Source organism: Lissotriton helveticus, chromosome 11 (genome assembly GCF_964261635.1).
Source record: "Lissotriton helveticus chromosome 11, aLisHel1.1, whole genome shotgun sequence".
Classification (NCBI taxonomy): Eukaryota; Metazoa; Chordata; class Amphibia; order Caudata; family Salamandridae; genus Lissotriton; species Lissotriton helveticus.
Window position 1 is genome coordinate 410,344,162 of NC_136072.1, and position 11,270 is coordinate 410,355,431.

An 11,270-nucleotide genomic window follows, 5' to 3' on the forward strand; every position below is an offset into this window, starting at 1 on the left:
TGGAAGTCTATAGTGTGGCATATCTAGCATTTAGCTGTCAAAAGGCATTTGATAACCTGAAGCAAGCCATGTGCTCTGCTCCAATTCTGCAAAGTCCTGACTACTCCAAACCATTCATTGTCCATACAGATACTTCTGGGATAGGGATAGGTGCAGTATTATCACAGTGTAATGCAGAGGGCTAGGATCAACGAGTATCTTTTATAAGCAGAAAGTAGATACCCAGGGAGAAGCGTTGGTCCGCTTCTGAGAGGGAGGCCTTTGCTCTGGTCTTGACCTTGAAGAAGTTGAGGCCATACCTGTTTGGCACTCACTTCATTTTTCAGACAGACCCTAAGCCCCTCTTATGGCTTAAACAGGTGATTGGTGAAAACCTCAGACTTTTGAGGTGGTCCATTTCCCTATAGGGGATATACTTTTCAGTGGAACATAGACCTGGGAGTAACCATGCCAATGAAGATGGACTTTCCAGATATCTCTACTTAGTAAATGAAGACTTAAATGGCCAAGGTTAGCCTCGTCCTTACGTTTGAGGTGGGGGAGATTGTAAGAAAGTAGGATCTGCTTTCATGGTTACCCCCACTTTTTACTTGGTGTCAGTGTGTTTGACTGTAGGCTACTGGGATCCTGCTAGTCAGGACCTAAGCAACTATGCTCTCTCCCCTAAATTGGCTCTGATAAGTACTTTGATACATCCACAATTGGCTACTGGTGTACACTTATATGTCGCTAGTATATGGTACTAAGGCAGCCAGGGCATAGGTACACCCGAGGCTCCAATGGGCTGCAGCATGTATTTTGCCACCCATGGGAGTCCACTTAAATTTGACTACAGGTCTTCCATTGCAGCTTGTCTGAGATGGTGTTTGCACCTCTCATAACAGATATGTTTCCTTATAGCTGAGGTCGCTGCACTTAAAAACTATAAGATACCCCTATGGTAAGCAGAGTGCTTGCTTACAAATGTGAGGGTGCCCCTGCATGAGCAGGATACCCCTAAAAACCCCGGTGTCAATTCTCTAGGCTTTGTAAGAGTGGTCAGCCATTTTAAGCTATATTGTGGACATCAGTTATTACAAGATGTCTAACTATATAAAAACTGCACTCGAACTGGTCATGTTTTGTATCAAACATGTTGGATTCATACCCCAACACTGATTCTGGTGCTAGAAGAATGATCCTAAGTACTGGGGGCTCCTTAGGGGACCCCTTTGTACTCCAAGTAACAGCCTTTCAGGGTCTACCAGCAACCTAGTGCTGTTGCCGACCTCAGACAGGATTCTGCCATCTTGCTTCTGAGCTGAGCTTGAGTAGGGGAAGGTAGAACAATAGGTTTCCAGTCACAGGGAGTGTGACCACCTCCCAGACAGGACTTAATGTATTCGCCTGAGGTGGGGCGCTTGCCAGTGTCACCAGACTGCTTTGAAGAGCAAATGTAGTGCCTTCTGTGCATATTTCTGTTTGAGACAGTTCAGGAACCTCTGGTTTCCACTCTGGCGCAAAACTGAACAAAAAACAGGGGAGTACCCTCCCCTCTGTCTAGCCGCTCCTCTGGGAGGGACCCCAAGTTGTTGCAACCCTTTCCCTACGGTACTTAAGGGCTTCCCCGTGAGTAGGTCCTCAGATTCTTTGTGAAACAAGACTCGCCTCTGAAACTAAGCTACCGTTTGGACACTTGGACTTCATCGGACTTCAAATGGACCCAAGACTGCATCAAGGAAGACTCCTACTGCTCCTGGTCTCGCTGTTTTTCAAGTCTTCTGCATTGTCTGTGTCTCTGCAGCATCCAGGTTACCCAGAAGGCATGTGGGCATCAAGGACATCCGAAGTAAACTCCCTTGACATGAAGGAGTCACTCACCTGCATCTGCAGGCACCGCAACAAAGCTGACCGGTCTGCTGCTCCTGTCATGAAACAGACTTCGGAGGCCCTGCAACACAGATGGTGGTTCTGCAGCTCCCTAGAGGCCTGACCTGTCTTTGCTGCAATTTGGAGGACAGTATCCTTCATCGAAGCCACTGGGACCAAACCCATGTTCACTGTGTTGACTTGTCGTTGCCAAGGCTTCTTTGCTCTGCACTCCAGAGATCTTTGGACTACAAGAAGCTTCATCATCTAGCACCTCATCCCTCAAAGATGAGCATCCTCACTGCATCCTCTGCACTGTGGGCCTCCATCTTTGGTGAGCTGCCTGAGGTCCTCTTGTGACTCCTGTTCCTATGGCCTGTGGGTCCTCTCGAGGGTCTTCCTTTTCTTCAGTGGGCTCCCCTGATTGCTAGGGCCTGCTCTGGTGAGTCGCTTGGATGTTACTGGTCCCCATGTTTGCATCTTTTTGCTTTGCACGCCATTTGCGGCTACCAATGCATTATGGTTCTCCCACTAGACACCGACCACCAGAACACTGACACCCAATATGGGACAGCTTGTGCATGGCTCCTGGTCTTCCACAGCATCGCCTGGTCCTCTCAGCTGTAGCAACAAGGTCACCGTCTTCACTCTTGAACCTTTCAGTGTATATTTCTGCTACTTACTTAATTATTTTGAAGTATTATTGTGTGTATTGTTGATATCTCCGGGTAGGAGATATATCAATGTGTTAGTGATTGTGTTGCTTAATAAATAGACTTAATTTTATAAACACTGTGATTCTTTCATGAGTACATTTGAGCGCATTACAATATTTAACAACTTAGAGTTTGAGTCGGAGTTGTGCCAACAAGTGATGCAACCTCGGTGCAAGATCTAGGCCCCCACTTATACATTAATTTATTAAAACTCTGCCTGAAAGAAATTGGCAACAAGGAAAACCGTGGTTGTATATCTGTTCATCTTAATTGGTTGCAATGTCTGCATTTGAAAATATCTTATGGGGTTAAGGCACCTGCTGCATAGATCTTTATGCACCCAGTAATTCACAGAAATTAATAATAATAATGGCGAGATAACTCTGGAGGTTAATGCTCTTGCTGGAGAGACAGGTGTTTTATCTAGTCCCAGTTTTGATTCAATGTAGCATAGAGGGTTAAGATGTCTCACGCAAAGCACATAATGTGACACACAGATGACAGATTGTTGTTTTATGTAGATGGGTAAGTGGGTTATTGCTTTTAACACAGAGATCCTTTAATTACTCGCAGTTCATAAATTGTAATCTTTCTAATATAGCAAAGTGGATTATAAAGGAAAGGACATTAGACTCCTACACCTTGTAACTCCCACTAACATATATAACACATACTGTAAATTGATTTACACACACATGGTTTATTGTAAATGTATGTGTGATTTAAAGCTCTCCGACACCCTGGGTTGGGTTGAGTAGCGCTATATGAGAAATAAGACAAAATAGTGATATTTAAATTGTTATTTGCGTAAATATTAGGACAGACAAACACATCTGACACAAGATAATGCAAGATGTGTGCTTAGACTATGTCTCATGCTACTTGTTCTCAAGTTCCAGGACGAGGTTCAACTGCTCAAAATAAACATTTTAACAAAACATTAGGCTTTGAGTGGCTGAATTGCTCAGTGTGAAACAGTCAAATGAAGTTGGGTCCCAGCTGAGGAGGGGCAGGATGCAGTCAGCAATCACAAACTACCTCTCTTCCTTTGTCCTGTAAGTTGACTGCAGGCAAGGGTGACCAGGACGAGGTGTGAAAAATTCCTTGAGCTTTTGCACACATCAAAAGGGAAGGTCACAATTCAAGTGCAGGGCCATTAGCATGTCTAAAGCACTCGCGCTTGACGTACAAATGGCCCTGCCAGAGACAGAAGAGAGAGGGGAAATCCTTTTGTCTCCCCCATCCTTGTCTTCCACGTCCCCCATCTCCAAAATCTGGGGGGATATATCCCCCGCATCCCCCACGCTTCCTACGCCCATGCGGGTTCTTAATTTTTTTTTACTTTATTTTACCTGAGATCAAATTGTTTGAAGGGCATACAATGCCAAACGCTCGCTTATAGTCCAGACATGTTTTTTCTTTTCTTTTTTTGCCTTTCTTTATTTGCATATGTTTTAATGGTACTATGTAAAGATGTTAACTGCAATGATTGTAAAGAATTGTACAATAAATATTTCACATTAGATTTGACTGTGAGCAAGGTGCGGCACCTTGCAGGTAAGAGCAGTGGGGGCAGGCGGGGTGGGGGAAGGATTTGACATATGACGATGAGGCAAACAATAAAACCATGGTTTTTAATTGTTTTAATGTATTTCCCTTGTCATATGTTGAATCCCCCAACCCCGCCATGCCACTGTACCGCTCTTACCTGCACGGGCCACGCCTGCTGTGAGCACCCTAGCTTCCAATGGTCATCACGGCATTAATAGCCCTCAGTGGCATGTGGTGGGCATCACAGGCATATACCGGATTGGCATTAGGGCTGTAAATGGACACTTAAAGGTCTAAAGAGACCATATGGGGCTTTTCACAACAACATGAGTCACCAGCTGTCTATGTTAGTTTATGAAAGGTTAAGAGAGATTTTTGTTTCTATAGCCGTTTAGGGCTTTTTTTTTTTTTTTTTAAAACCTTTATTGGACAATGAAAGCTCACAAATACTGGCCTACAACCCCACGGGCTGGCCAGAACAGAATGGTCAAATAACCAGCATACAAAAAGAAGATCTGCACAGGATATAACATCAGGAGCACTGGTGAAACAATAAAAACCATCGAGCGTTCAGCAAGAGCAGGATAATAAAGGTTAATTTTCTAGTACGGGGAGGGGACCAAAGGAATAACGGGCCGTATATGAGAATACAAGGGAGGGACCGTGGCAAGCCGCCATTTTATAGACACAACGTAAGAAAATGAAACCATATAATCAAATCTAGCAAAGGACAGAAACAGAATCAGGCCATCAAATAGCGACTGTGGCAACAGTCAATCGAGCTCACTCACCTCCGCCCCTACCCGAACAAAGAAGACGTGGTCAAAAAGCCCCATCACAAAGACTACGCAATACGCACCCCAACGGAAAGAGGGAACCTCCATAAAGGAGGAAGGGAAAGAGGGAGAAAAAGACAACAAAAGGAACACCCGCCAGACCATGCACCCCCAGGGGGAAAAACAGGACAATAAGACCGGCATGCGATGTAACAGAAACACGATACCAGAATAGGCAGCGAACCACAATCAGCCACACACCGGAAGAAGGACAGAAAACCCCCGGGGGAGACACGAGGTGACAGAGTCCCGAAAAAGTGAATACACAAGAGCCATAGAACAAAAAAGGGGAAAATAAGGGGGGAAAAAGACCCCCCGACACAAACAGACCCCCCCCACCCACCCTTAAGCCCACCCTGCACCCCTGCAGAAGGCTACGGCCTACCCCCCCCGCAGCGTGCCTGTCGCCCTAAGTAGAACCCGAAATATAGTGGAGCAAGAAAAGTTGGAATTAAAAGACAAAAAAAGGGGGGGGGGAAGGAAGGGAAGGAAAGAAGGGAGTAAAGACATACAAACATACACACGGGGGAGGGCCAAAGACAGGAGTAAACGCACCCATCCACCCGCCCGGGTTAAAGGTCCAAGTCCTCGGGAAGCCAAAGAGTATCAGGCCAAAGTCCAGGAGCACTAACCAGTTACACCGAACCATATCAGGACACAGAGATCATCCAAGCCGTTCATGAGCTACCGCATATAAGAGTCAGTTTTCATCAGCCCTGACCCTTTTTATCCAAAGCAATAAGGGTCCGATCCAACGAGGACCCTGCCAGAAAGAACAGAAGGCAGGCAGCAGGAGAGTCCAACGGCAGTCCAAAAAAGTCACAGGAAGAAAAGCACGGAAGATCCAGGAAAATCACAGAATGTAGCAAACGATGCAGGCACAGTTCCAAGGATATATCCATAAAAACCGACCCATCCGGGCCGGCACAGGAGACGTCATCGGGCAGTGGTGATTGAGAGGGACCAGGAGAATCATGAAAGTCCGGCAAAACAAAATCCAGCTCCCGGGCCAAGGGCAGAGGAGGCAGCACAGGAGGAGAAGGCGCCATCAGGTTACGCACCTCCGGGGCGGCAGCCGGGACCGAGTCCGCCAGGAGAGTACCAGCCACACCCCGCGATATCAATGCCTCATCCGGTTGTGGGGGCCCGGGAGGCCCGCAGTGAGGAACCGTCTCCAGAGCCAGGAGTGGCGCGGCCACCGAGAGCCGCCAGGATAGCAGGATGTGTAAGATCCCCTTAAGTGCAGGAAAACCTTCACAGTATCCGACACCCGGGCCTTGCGGCGGGCCCCCAGTGCTCGTCCGGGCCCGGCTCAAACAAATGGGGTTGGTCGCCATCTTGAGAGCCCGAACAGGCCGCGCGGCCAACAACCTCCGCCGGGGCGGCAGTCAAGCAGATGAAGTCCCGCCGACAGGCAGAAGAACACCCCGGACAGGAAGGGGGGCCACCAGAAGAAGGGGATTCGCCTGCCCCCCAATGTCGCCAGTCCCGATCTCCGAGTCCGGGCGGCAAAGAACAAAATGGCCGGACCGGAGAACAAAGGGGGAGGAAGCTGAACACACGAGGAACCCCAATAATGAAGGGCAGCGTCACCATCCAAGGCTGCCGCCACACAGGAGTCTCTCAGCCAGGAACCTCCGGCGCACACGAACAGCGGCCCTCCAATCACCTCCAGTGCGCCCCGAAGGGCAAGCCCGCAGGCTGCATCCGGCCCAGGAGCCGGGACGAAGAATCAGGCCAGTCCGCTCTCGAGTCCCGGGAATGGTCGGGGGCACTGCACCGGACCCACAGCAGCCAGGACAACCGGAACAAGTGGTAAGTGCCTGCAGTGCGTCGTAGTAGTACCACACAGCAAGGAGGGCTTCCCGGGGCAGGATAAATGCAGGATAAATGTGAAAAACACAGGCGGGCGAACGGAGCCGAGCTAAAGCGCGGCCATCTCGGTCGCGAGCTAGGCTCCTCCCCCCGTTTAGGGCTTTTAAGTAAGGATACCTTCACTCTCACGTCTGTTATCTACAACAATTCAATTCAATTTTATTCATTATGATTTGAAATTCCGAAGAGTACCACATAAAAATACATCTTAAAAACATATTACATTCCATAAAAAGTGCCCGAAGGGATGAACCATGAGTAGTCCGATTGCCATACATGAATTCTTACGGATTTATACGGGCTTAACATCTAATACTATCATTAAACCTTCAGAATTAAAACTTATTGTAAAGTGCAGAGATTTAAAATTCGCTATACTGTACTAGATAATGAATGAAATAACCATATAATAAAAGATAGTTTGTCTATTCACTAAACTGTACTGTATAACCTGCAGCATAATGACAGTGCAAAGTAGTTCAATACTATAGACTCGCCTTTTTTAGCGTAAAGTATACGATATTTTAGCAGCCAAACAAGGATTTAGTAAGGTGCTTGAGATCCTAGAGAATGATAGCAGCAGAAAAAGTTTGCAAAAGTGCACATGCTTGATTGAAAACATAGTAAATCGGCCTTAAAGACCAAATGGTCAAGAAAGTGCAAGTGCTCAGTGCATACATATTAAGAAGATCATGAAGTACACGATAGTTTAGCAGCAAAACAAGGATTTAGTAAGGTTCTTGAGATCCTAGAGAATGAGTAACTAGCAGCAGAACAAGTTTATAAGAGTGCACATGCTTGATTGTAAACATAGTAAATCGGCCTCAAGACCGAAGGATCAAGAAAGTGCGAGTGCTCAGTGCATACGTATTAAGAAGATCCTTACAACATTAATATATATTTAAACATTGTTTTAAAAAAACTAAAAATTTTGAAACACATGAGTTCAGATGGGGGGCAGCAGACAATTTCGGGCCTCTGCTGTGGTGATATTATACTTTAAAAAACAATTCCTTAGATATCTACGACGTGTTGATTGTAATGCAGGGCAAACAAATTAAACATGAAGTCTGTTATCTGTTTCCTCTTGAAAACTATGTTTACTATTGTAGCTTGTATTACTGTGGGTCAATGATAATCAACTACATGGCAATAATGAGCTGTGATGTATGTGTGCTTATTGTGGTTACCTGTCGACCTGTGGCAGTAGGAAATTGAACTTTTTGGTGAAAATAATTAACTGGAATTAGGGGATAAAGTTTTGCAATCTCCCAGAAAATGACAATATGAAGTTTGTGAAGCCTTTTTATGAAAAGTAAAAAAAATTGTCTGGGGAGAAATAGTGCTAGTTTATAAAGTAAACTCATATAGCAGAATAACGGTTTATTGAATAACTATTTTTAGTGATAATTTGTGCTGAGTTGGAACACGCATTGCTGGTGTTATTACATAACTTAAGGGCAGTTATTTTATGACTCGTGGAGGTATTTCATTGGCGCTACATTGATATCTTTTCATGGCATTTAACATTAACACATTTAACAGTGGTCTCAAAGCAACTGGACAATTGCCTTAAAATTTATCTCGGGGGATAGCTCTGCATTCTACTCAAGATTGTGAGCTTTATGTAATAGCCTATTTTATATCCTTTCTCTTTTGGGACGTCTGAAAATCTACTTGCGAATCAAAAGACGGAAACATGGATGGAACTGAAAGGAAGAGGTGAAGGATCTACCTTATACATGACAAATGGCATACTCAGATTATCCGAGCAGCCTATAAAATGTTTTCCACAATTTTGTGAGATGATTGCTATAAAATGACCCATTTGGCCTACATTTTAAACCTTTCAAGTGCAGGAGGAACAGAGGAGATCACTCGGAAAACCATAAATAATTGGAATATTTTTAAAGTGCCTTATTATCGATTTTCAGTCAAATTCCAGGGTTAATTGTGCTTTAAAATGTATAATATTATGGTTGCCAACATTTTACAAGTGGAAAGTAGGGGATTTAGGAAAAAAAGTAAGGGAAATGGATTTTCCACATTGATATACACTAACTCGGAGGCAATTTCAGGGTGGGAACAGGTAAAATATAGCTATTTTGCGCTTCAAAAAGCAATTTCAGGCTGGAAACAGGTAAAATATAGCTATTTTGCGCTTCAAAAATTGGGAGTTTCTCGTCTGAATCTGGTTTGCTGGCATTTTTGTAATATGGATAATTTTTTATCAAAAACAATTCAGGGATGATTCGGCCTTCTCACTGGGCGTGTGGCCCATTTCTGATATTTGCATTGGGGTCCTTGACAACATTGCTGCTCCGTTGTTACTGTATGTCTATTCTCCCTATATATTGAAAATAAAATCTACTTCATGAGTAACATGGCATTCTGCACGTTACGTCACATGAGTATGAATACTTCACAAAAAATAAGCAGTGGCAAAGCCAATCAGTCTCGCTTTGCCATTGTTTTTAGCTCTGCCAATACTGTATGCTTTTAAAACTGCACAGGCAATGGCAGTGCCAATAGCAGCATATGTGCATCTTTCAACACAAAAATACAGAAAATAGTATTTTCTATACATTCAAGATAGCCATCATGTTTGCGAACACACTGTGTCGGTCCTCTTAAAAGTATAGAAAATAGCATTTTCTATACTTTCAAGATTGCCATCACATTATGTGTATGAGATGCTATATAAATGAAACTACAACACAGTGAATGTTAAGACATAATATTTAATTAGTGTAAATAGAGCTTGCTTCATTCATTTTTTTCTGTTCTTGAGAAAGAAGGGGGAAAGGCAAACAAGGGGTGAGAAGTGGAAAAGTGTCAGGGACAAGAATAATATAACATTACTGGGGGTGAGAAGAAATCTCCAGAAGTTTGTTGGGGAGCTGTGGAAACAGCACAAGCTTGTGCTAAAAAACAAAGAAAACAAAAGAGAGAGAGAGAGGAAGGAGCAGGACATGATGATTGGTAGAATTAGAGAAGGGTAGGGATCAGGAAAAGAAAGAAAGAGTAGACGCACACATCATGAAAAAGAAGAGAGAGGTCAGGAGCAAAACATGCACTCCCATGAGGTGCTAAATTACAAATGACAAAGGAAAAAGAGATCCATGATGCCAGTGGTGGAAGTATACAATTTAGAATACAACTCAGCCAATTAAAACAATGAATGCTTCATGGGCAGGACAACACATGACTAGGGAGGAAAATCATCCAATAAAGAACAGGAGAAAGAGCTGACCCAAAACAAACGCTATGGAGTATTGTCTATAGTGTTGTGACATGACAGCTGAAGCTTTCAACATTGAGACTGACACATACAACTGATTCGCAAAATTCTTTGCACATGTAAGTGGAAGGCATGTGCGCAAAAAAATTATTCGCCAGCAGACCTTCTCTATTTCTAATTCACAGAATGAAGCAGACAATTCCACCTAAAGATCAAGTTTACTCCTGAAGAAAATATGCAGGTTTCATAGGTTGTCTCTTGAACTTTGAAAATGATTTACTAACATTTTGCTTCTTGGATGCGCCACTTTTTAGGTGCAGCCACTACACAAAACATTAATTGTGATCTACAAAGACATGCAAATCAAATTTACATGGCTGTGCATGGAATTTTTCCCAAAAAGTAATGCAAGTAGCGCCATTCGTTAGTTGCATTAGTTAGGCATTCCATGGGCGGAAGATGGGCGTATCTTATGCATCAACCCATGGATTTTGGTGCATTCCCAGATTTACTAAAGCTAGTAACCCTGGGAATGCGTCAAAAAGCTATGCCTCACTGAAGCAGGCATAATGAGGAGCAACACCTTTATTTTCCCTTTCTATCGCTGTACGTTCAGCATTCTGCAGCACACATAGAAAGAGGGAAATGTCTTTAAGGATTGTTTTTGTGCAGGAAGTTATGCCTTCCTGCACAAAAACAATCCTCCTCTAATGCAGACTCCGTTGCACTACGGTGCAAGGGTGCCTTCTTTAGCGATATGTAGCACAGAGTGCACGCAGCGCTAGGAGACCGCAGAAATGCACAATATCTTAGTGGATAAGGTGCATTTCTTTTATCTCCATTTCACGCAATGCAGCGCAGCAACTTTGCTTGCTTCCCTGCGTTGTCTGAATAATGTGTAAATCTGCCCCTAAATATATGTTTAGGAGAGGGTATGTTCTTGGGCGGTTTGTGGACAACTACAGTCTCTTAAATTTGTGATTGTTCATAAGTTTTGAAAGTCTTTCTGTACACCTTAGAAAGATCGTCGGTTAAAAAACACAAGATGGAGTTCCTTTCCAGGACATGAAATGAACAGGTGCATGGGTTTTTAGGGAAATTGCGGCCAGATTCATCAAGCTTAAATCCGATCGCAAAGGGCCAGATTCTGAGAATCTGGCCCTTTGCGAGCGGTATTTTTGCATTTGGGATGCATCATCCCAA

The 11,270-nt window shown here is 44.1% G+C and overlaps 1 protein-coding gene across 1 annotated transcript in view; it reads right to left on the bottom strand.

The window, feature by feature from the left end:
* Window positions 1-11,270, bottom strand: part of IL20RB (interleukin 20 receptor subunit beta) — a 306,603-nt gene that overhangs the window by 143,883 nt on the left and 151,450 nt on the right. The window lies entirely within an intron of this gene.